The following is a 7,603-nucleotide window of genomic DNA, read 5'->3' as shown; positions in this document are numbered from 1 at the left end:
TGGACCAGAAATTAATCCTACTGACGATACCAATTATGACTCTCGTGCCAAGGAGATTCAAAACTAAAGGACTTGGGCCGGCCTGGGGGCTCAGGCAGTTAGAGCTCCATGCTCCTAACTCCGAAGGCTGCCAGTTCGATTCCCACATGGGCCAGTGGGCTCTCAACCACAAGGTTGCCAGTTCAACTCCTCGACTCCCGCAAGGGATGGTGGGCTCTGCCCCCTGCAACTAAGGTTGAACACGGCACCTTGAGCTGAGCTGCCTCCTGGATGGCTCAGTTGGTTGGAGCGCATCCTTTCAACCACAAGGTTGCTGGTTCGACTCCCGCAAGGGATGGTGGGCTGCGCCCCCTGCAATTAGCAACTGCAACTGGACCTGGAGCTGAGCTGTGCCCTCCACAACTAAGACTGAAAGAACAACAACTTGAAGCTGAACAGCACCCTCCACAACTGAGATTGAAAGGACAACAACTTGACTTGGAAAAAAAGGCCTGGAAGTACACACTCTTCCCCAATAAAGTCCTGTTCCCCTTCCCCAATAAAATCTTTTAAAAAAAAGAAAAGAAAAGAAAGAAAAAAACTAAAGGACTGGCTTAAGGGAGGAGATTGAATTGAGAGGGCAGACAGTCCCTGTTTTCCCATTTCTGCCCAGGTACTGCCAATCAATGACAGGCCACAAGCAATACCCCTTTGAAAGAAGCAGAGAGTATCTCTTTGATACTCTCTATGGTGGGGCTGGGGTGTCAGGCTGCTGCAGCCCGACGGCGGGGGTTGTGGGGGGTGGACTATGGAGATGAGCTTATTGCAGACAGAGCTCTAGTTGTTATAGATCTTGTCCAGATGGGCCAACTGCACAAATCTGCCCTGTTGGAAGTTTCAAGAACAATGCCCTGGAGACACAGCACTGAGCAATAGAGCCTGCCCAACTGGAACTCAGCTCAGGGCATCAGCTGGTGCTGGGAGCCAAAGAAGCCAAAGTACCAACCAACATAATAGCCCAAAGGAGTTCACAAAGCTACTCAGAGGCAACCCCCGGTGGACGGTACTATCCCTTCCCATCAGAGCCCCCAAGTGGAGAAGAGAGACACATGGTGTCAGAATCTGGTACAAATGGCTTTCATTTTCCTCACCGTTCCCACACATGTATTGGGGAGTGGAGGGATGCTGGGTCCCACTGGAAGTGTCTAACACCTATAAATTCATTCAATCATGAAATTCTTGAACTTGGACCCTTCTCACCACAGTGAGTTGGCAGGAGGTGACATAAGAGACTCGCTTGGAGGTCTCTTCCATTTACCCTCATTCTTAAAGTACACACCCCGCCAGAGACCCACATTACTTTCTGCCTGGATCACACATGAAGTGATTTTGAGTTTTAAAACAGCATATTTTCTAAAGGAGAAAAAATTTCCCATATAAATAAAGTATTTTTGGTGTTTTCATTCATTGATTTTTAATATTTAATGCCAGTTAAATATTTATACATATATTTTTCCAGAGAAAGAGATTTATTTATTCAGTTGTTGAGGCTATCAATGCCTCCATCTTCCCGGAGCTGAGCTGCACCCTCCAGAACTAAGACTGAAAGGACAACAACTTGAAGGCACCCTCCACAACTAAGATTGAAAGGACAACAACTTGACTTGGAAAAAAGTCCTGGAAGTACACACACTGTTCCCCAATAAAGTCCTGTTAAAAAAAAAAAAAAAAGAATAACCATTAAAAAAAAAGAGCTTTCTGCGTGGAAAGATGGTAGGGAATACAATTTATTCCTTTTACTTTTTTTTTAAATTTATTGGGGTGACAATTGTTAGTAAAATTACATAGATTTCAGGTGTACAATTCTGTATTACATCATCTATAAATCACATTGTGTGTTCACCACCCAAAGTCAGTTCTCCTTCCATCACCATATATTTGATCCTTTTACTTTTTCCCATAAGCCTTTTTCCCCACCTATCACCAAAGAACTGACACTCTTCTAGTTGAAATGAAGTTGACTCTTGAAGTTCTTTTCCCTTTTCACTGAGCCGTGCAAATACCCAGCTTTGTCCAGAATATATCACTTCCTGGGAATATTTATGTGTCCCCAGTTGCTTCTCTCCATTCTCTATTTACTCTTATTAATATTGTAATAATTATTATTATCTTATCATTTCTGGCTGTCAAAATCTTAAATGCAAATTCACTATGTTGAAATTAAAGATCTTCCCAGGGTGCTCTGCTGATGAAAGACATATCAGCTAAGCATGGGAACCACCAAGGGATTAGGAATGTAGGTAGTACGATCACTTGTGGAATGGAAGAGATGTAGAATCAGCCCTTTGAGGGCAGGGATTGCATCTTATGCAACTTTTTAGTCCACACAGCTCCTGATTCATAGCATATGTATGTGCAGAATAAAAGCATGACTTCTCACATGGCTTATTATATACCACATTTCTATTTATCCCCTTTCCATTCACCTATTGATCACAGAAAAACAGACCTAGAAAGGAACTTACAAAATCAGATAGAGTGTACACACACACACGCTGGTCCTTGGGTATAACAAAACCAAAGTTTAAAAGACATCGAAACCCAGTAAATTACGTTGCTGAATAACAAATGATAATGATCTGATTAAACATTAATCATATTCCAAATATGAAGATTAGTATCGAGTTATATTTCAAAAACCAATCAGCAAATGAAAACCCTAGCAATGACAAGTGAGTACATTCAAGGGATTTGGTGCTGTACAGCCTCCTGCCTCTCACTGGTCCAGTTGCTGTTCCCACTGGAGAGCCAGTCATCCCCGCAGTGATGGCAGTTAGGCTGTTCCTCCCAGCCTCATAGTCCTTGCCTCATTATACTTCACATCTAGGATGACATTTACAAGTCCACAAACTTGGACTGGTGGCATCAGAACAGCATGTTAGCAAATCTTAGGCCAGGAGAAAGAAAGATGTCTGAGCCAGGGGCTTTCTCGCTCACAGAGCATTCTCTCCATGGACGAATGAAGTATGGCTGCTGTCATGAAGCCATCTGAAAAAGTCACATGAGAACTCAGCTATGGCCGCCCTGCCTGAGTAGCTCTGTGTTCCTCAGTCTCTGCTTTCACCCTGGGGCTTCCTACAAATTCCCTGGCTGCATTATACTGGGTGGTGCATTACCAAGGAAACACAATGATCAACTCCTTGGAACAAGGGCCATTCTTACTATCACTTAAGTCCAGGGCACATTTTGCCTTACTGGGCTGGATCTAGAAAAATATGCACACATATCCTCTATTTTAATAGCTTCCATTCATGATAGTGTAGTGATTAAGAGCATGACTTTGGTACCAGACAGAGCCTGGGTTTGCATTGCAAGACCAATACTCACTGGAAATGGGTGCTTGGACAAATGACTTCCCCTCCGTCAGCCTCACTTGCCTCCTCTAAAGTGTCATTTGAAGGCTCTGAAAGACCTAGCACACAATAACTATGTGGCCTTGAGCAAATCATTGAATCTTTCTGTGGTTCAGTTTTCACATCTGTTAAATGAAGGCGATACCAGTGTCTACCTCATAAGGTTGTTGTGAGAATTAAAAGAGAGAATGTAGGTAGTGCTTCTGTGCTTGGCACACAGTAAGTGCTCAATAAAGATTAGCCAGTTCATGACCAGACCACATCATTGTAGTCTCTCTTCTACACCTGTCAAACTTCTAGCATGTGCGCCTTGTTGGAACTTCAGATTTCTATTTTGTGTGTCTCATCTTGCTGAGTCCACACTCACAAAAGCACAGAAGAGGTCAAGTTAAAAATCACCTCTCTTTTGTATTTTCAGTCTATCCACTGTCAGTCACTGGGCTCTTCCTGCCGGCATATAACATGCTTACAAACGCTGTAACTGTGACAAATGGCTTAATCTCTCTGAGCCTCAGCTTTTTCTGGGTGGGGGGGGAGAGAGAGAGAGAGAGAGAGAGAGAGAGAGAGAGAGAGAGAGAGAGAGAGAGAGAGAGAGAGAGAACAAGAAGAAGAAGGAGGAGGAGGGAGGAGGAAGATCAGGAAGGAGCAGAGGGGCAGGGAAAGAGGGAAAGTCTCTCCTATTCAAAATGAAAAATAAAAACCACATTCCATTTTACCCTAAATTTCTCTCTAGCTATTGATTTATTGCCCTCCTTCTATTCATCACCAGGTTTCTTAAAAGAGATATCCTATTACACCTTTCTGCATCCTCATGACTACCATTGACTCCTTAACACACTGCAAACTATCCTCTGCCTTCTCTCTAACTCCCTCCCGAAAATGCTTGCCAGTGCCTCCAATCTCTTCTCTCATCACTCCCCTTGCTCCCCTAAATGCACCCTGCCATGTTGGCCATGTTGATTCACCCACACATTCCTGAACCCAACAACTCATCCTGTCTAATGCTCTGTGCATTTGCACATGCTGTTCTCTAGCCTTTAAATGCCCTCCTCCGAACTCTTCCACCTTACTCATCTGGCAAGACTCTAACCAGATAACACGTTTTCTGTGAAGCCTTCTCAAATCCGTCACCCCAACATCCGGACAGATTGGGGTTCTCCAGTAACACCCTGTACATAGCTCTATATTTGTACTTGTAAGATTACATAGTGATCTTTTGTCCTTTTCCCTCACATAAATGAGTTTGAGGTCAAGGATTATAATGCATTTATCCTTGAATTCCCCATACCAAGCTCATAGCATGAAATTAATTAGTGCTTGCTAGATAATTTTTTTAAGTACTGAGCACTGTAGTTCTCAAAAAAAAAGTTTAACTAGCCAACTGCTGCATTAGTTCTCACCATGTATACTTACTTTGCAAGGATTATGTCATGAGGGACTATAATATGAAGGTAACAAGCATCCTTGTATGCCTTTCCTTTTTAAAGCACTTAAATGGCATGTCATCCTCAAAGCAAACATTTGAGGTAAAATAACCATGCATCCATGCAGGAGGTGAGGCAATGAGGCTCAGAGAGGCCAAGTGACTTACCCAAGTCTCACAATGAGTTAGCAACAGTGGCAAAACCAAAACGCAAGCTTCCTGTTTCTCAGTTCAATGCCTTATCTACTGAGCAAGGGATTTTCAAAGTCACCTTCAAGGAGTCCTAGAACAGGCAGCCACCCCTGTCACACACACACTACACATACATTTCAGTTAGAGTAACTCTACTTTTGGTTGATATATTTACTTCACCATAATATTTTGTTTGGGGTCGGAGTGTGGGGTGTGGGGCAAAGAGAGAGTTTACGGCTGCTTTAAATTTTTTGGGGAAAAAACTGCATTATCTCAGAGGTAATCCATTTATCAGGTCAAGGAGTGTTACAACTTTAGTATTTGAGTAATAGTATATAGAAAGACCTTGTTTTTGAGAATAGGCCAAAATGAAAGGCTGTCATCACAAAGGAATCTAACAATTGAGCATCTATCTGACCCTAAGCTCCTCTTCAAATTACCAACCTACATAGTCCTGAATCCTTATCAGAGTCCCTCCCCTTACACTTACTAACAATGCCTTGCTGGCTGACATCAGTCTTATCAGTCCTTAATTTAACACTAGTCCCTAACTGCTTCAGGCAGTGAGAATCACTGTGATAAAAAAAAATCCCTGACCCTCACAAGGTAGAGAATGCTTGGGACCTTTGGTCACAGTACGTTTGCTATCTTGACTGCATTTACCACTATTCCCACACAGAGAAACAAACAATTGGCTCTTTTAGAAAACTAATCTCTTATGGGATTTCCCATAAGGCAATGGGGTCAATGGATCACAATGTCTTACAATTCTGGAACCTGACTCAATAGAGCTGTAAGTTTCTTCCCAGATCATTTAGTCTGGTCTGCTTATCAGAAAATATAGGGACACTGAGGACCTAACTGGGCAAAGCCCAGGCCCTAGGTTTAACTTCCTTATTTTTTCAACTTAATTGAGCTGTGAAGGGAAAGAACAAAATAGAAATCAAAGAACCAAAGTGTCTTACAATTAGTTCATTAGCTCCCGAGGCTCACTTCTGAGACTGCGTTGACACACAGACTGCGGCAGATTCAAGGCCAAAGGTAATCTGTAGCGGAGGAAACTATTCCTGTGATGACCATTCAGTCCCCAACCTCTGCCATGTTAATCTGTTGGCTGATACTCATATTAGATGTCCACAGTCCCCATAGAAAGAGGATAGCACAAATCTTGGCAACAGTTATGATATAACAAGTATGAAATGGTCATGCCAAGCTCCAAATTCTACAAACTCAGGGTATCCTTCTCCAGAATTTCTTTGTGAATTTATTTGTGAATCCTTTAGACTTATACTTCTAGCCTTTCCCTAATAGAAATATAACCTGTTACCCCATTTGATTGGCTTAAGCTTCAGGATGTTCCTTTAAGGAAGGACACAATGTGGTTTCTCATTAATACACTGTTATCCTTCTATGAAATACACTCCATTGATTTTGGAGTTAACCCTTCCTGTCCTGTCTCTTAGGATTTCAAATTCCAGGTGTATGAACCCTCTTCACCCAAAGCTGCCTAACAGAGTAGAGCAATAAATCATGGAAATTAATCTCATTAATGTCTATCTGCTACTTATGTAATCTCTCTCCCTGGTGAATGCATGTTCAGGACAAAAGGTTTAGGGGAAAGAGAGGGAAGGTCAAAACTAATGAATATGTGTTCAAAACATCACTGATTCCATGTTTGATGTTATCTCTCAACCAAGAAATAACCAGCTGGGACTGCAACTACAAAACAGTACCCATTTCTTCCCTTTACCCTTCTTTGGGGAAGGGACAGGGTTACACTGTCTCGCTTTCTTCCTAACCACCTGGGATCTGAATCTAAGATGAAAAGAAACCATCTCCTTGCATTAATGTCTACACTAGAATGAGAATGGGTGCTTTTGATTATCTTTAAAAGGTTTCTTAGAGCCACATTTTTGTTTCAGTCCCCCTCAGGGGGCAAGACAGCTCCTCAACTTTTATTGGGAAATCTAATTCTTTTCCCTGTCATTCCTTGAGTTACTCCACTTTGCTTTACCCAAGGAGTGCGCCTTGGAGGCCTGGTTGCCTTATTAGACCCGGCCTCCTAAGGTTAAAGAACGGTTACTGCCTGAATGACCTTCCAGACATTCTCCACCCTGCTATTTAGCCTCCTCCTGGAAACATAAAAGTCTAGTGTAGATTGGCATACGCATCAATTCTCTAAGTCTCACCGAGTCCCCATTCAGCCCCCAACCTCTGCCACATTAACCTGTTGGCTGATACCTGTATGAGATGTCTCCAGTTTTACAGAGGACCTACCCCCAAGATTTAGGTCCTTAGCAGGCTCTTAGTGCCCTGAAAAGTCTCCCTAACCGAATCTAGGTAAGGCAAAGCCTTTCACCAGAAATATGAAGCCATCAAGTGAGTGATCAGTGGGAGGGTTTCCCTCAATTGTGAACTCCATTAAGGCAGGAAGAAAAATGGTGTTTTTCATCTGTAGCTAAGAGTGCAGCACTTGAAACAATGGAGATGGGCAATAAATGTCAGCCGAGTGAACTGCATGTGTGGAAGTAAGTGCATTTGGCCCTACTGTCAAATCTGTCTGGTTACAAAGACCAATGAGTGCATTTTCTTGTGT

This window comes from Rhinolophus sinicus, chromosome 18, assembly GCF_057876585.1.
Source record: "Rhinolophus sinicus isolate RSI-liver-muscle chromosome 18, RSI-T2T, whole genome shotgun sequence".
NCBI lineage: Eukaryota > Metazoa > Chordata > Mammalia > Chiroptera > Rhinolophidae > Rhinolophus > Rhinolophus sinicus.
This window is presented reverse-complemented; position numbering follows the sequence as displayed.